This window comes from Notolabrus celidotus, chromosome 1, assembly GCF_009762535.1.
Source record: "Notolabrus celidotus isolate fNotCel1 chromosome 1, fNotCel1.pri, whole genome shotgun sequence".
NCBI classification, from domain to species: domain Eukaryota; kingdom Metazoa; phylum Chordata; class Actinopteri; order Labriformes; family Labridae; genus Notolabrus; species Notolabrus celidotus.
Window position 1 is genome coordinate 16,223,180 of NC_048272.1, and position 1,709 is coordinate 16,224,888.

General features: G+C 43.9%; 1 long non-coding RNA gene across 1 annotated transcript; it reads left to right on the top strand.

Annotated features, from left to right (window-relative positions):
• Nucleotides 1–609: 609 nt before the first annotated feature.
• Nucleotides 610–1,273, top strand: LOC117814250. The gene is made up of 2 exons (XR_004631541.1): nucleotides 610–799; nucleotides 915–1,273. It is a non-coding gene; the product is annotated as an uncharacterized LOC117814250 (long non-coding RNA).
• The last annotated feature ends 436 nt before the right edge of the window (nucleotides 1,274–1,709 follow it).

A 1,709-nucleotide genomic window follows, 5' to 3' on the forward strand; every position in this document is an offset into this window, starting at 1 on the left:
ACTCACCCTGTTATTCCTGCTTCTGTCAAAGGGGGACCATCAGGGCTGCGTGGATCAATACAGCTCATACACCATCAGTGAGGCACGTCCAGTCTCTATCTAATTTTCAAAGAGCTGTTTAACTTGAATCAAATGATTAGAGGATTGTTCAGGAGGAGAGAGAGGTGTGGTGACATTGATCAGACAGCAGAGGGCAGCCCATTTATTGTTTTTATGGTGAAGACGAACAAGATTGATGCTGCCTGTGTGGGTGTCCAATGCAAGAGATATCTCTGTCAAAACCTTAACAGAATCACAAAATGTTATATGTTAATATTCAGCCGACATATTGTTCTAGCAGCTGCTATTGCATGTGCAAAATGTGTTAAAGAAATATGAATAAGAGGGCTGAGTGTGTGAAATTAATTGCTCTGCAGTGACCCAGACAAGTGTGTTTTTCTGTTTGAACAGCAGGGGGCAGTTGTGCACTTATCAACACTGCCAGCCCGAACGTGTCTCCCCTTTAGTGAGAATCCTATGATGGAAAAACCTGAGATAAGAGAGGGATCAGGAACCCAGCGAATTACACAACAGTATGTGTTGTTTGTGTGACGAAAGGTGTGTGTCAAGCATATGGCAAATGTGAAGAAAGTGTGTGTGTGTGTAGGCTTGGTGTGTGAGGATGAAAGCAGAAGAAGAAGAAGAAGAAGAAGAAAGAGGGATGGAGAAGGAAGAGGTAGCAGCATAAGAGGGGGAGTAAACCTCCCATAGCCCAGAAATCCTTGTGCTGTTATGTAACCGTGTCTGCAAATGGTGGGAGGTGTGTATATATATGTGTGTGTGTGTGTATGTGTGTGTGTGTGTGTGTGTGTGTGTGTGATGGTGGGGGGTTGGGAACAAGTGATAGAAAGTGACAAAATCCTCCTCACATGCAGGCGGGCTGCCGGGCAGACTTCAGTGACACTAACGCAGGATGAACAGGGGGGAGAAAGGGGGAGAGGAAACATCAGCAGGAGAGAGGTAGAGAGTTCTCCTCAACCACGCAAGTCTGGTTATGACACAACTGCCACAGGTCCACACATCAAGAATCTTAGAAACCCACAACCAGGATTGATCTACAACCTCTACACTATAGGCTCAGCAGAACTGTGCTCTCATGTATTCACCACCATTATAACCCCACATCGATTCAGCGTGTCAGAATAGTTTACAACATCCTTCTAGACATGGCCGTCATAATGTCTCCACAAAGGTCATGAGGAGAATAGAAATAAACAGGCCCAGCACAGATTCATTTTGTGTGTATCTTCATGTGGTTTTCTGTCTTACCTGCAAAGGGCTGTGAATAAGAGTCACACACATATGGGAGTTTTGGAGACCAATGATAATACAGATTTTATAAGAGGAGATGAAAAATTAAAGCAGTAGTATGCAACATGAATAATATCTTTGAAAAAACCCTCTGCCTCTCCCTCTGCTACATTTTTCACTCAGCTAAGCCCCTCACCAACATATGAGGTACCAAGTGCTGTCAAGTGTTCTACCAAGCTAATCATGTTGGACTCAGAGGACGAGGACACTGACAGCTGATCGATATACATCTCAAAAATATTAAAAAGAGGGGAAACGTGTGCCCACAGCTGCTCTTAAAGCAAAACTGGACAGAAGGAGCGGGAGAAAGAGTGAGAGAGTTGCTGGACATATCATTAATCAATCAAGCTTTATTTATA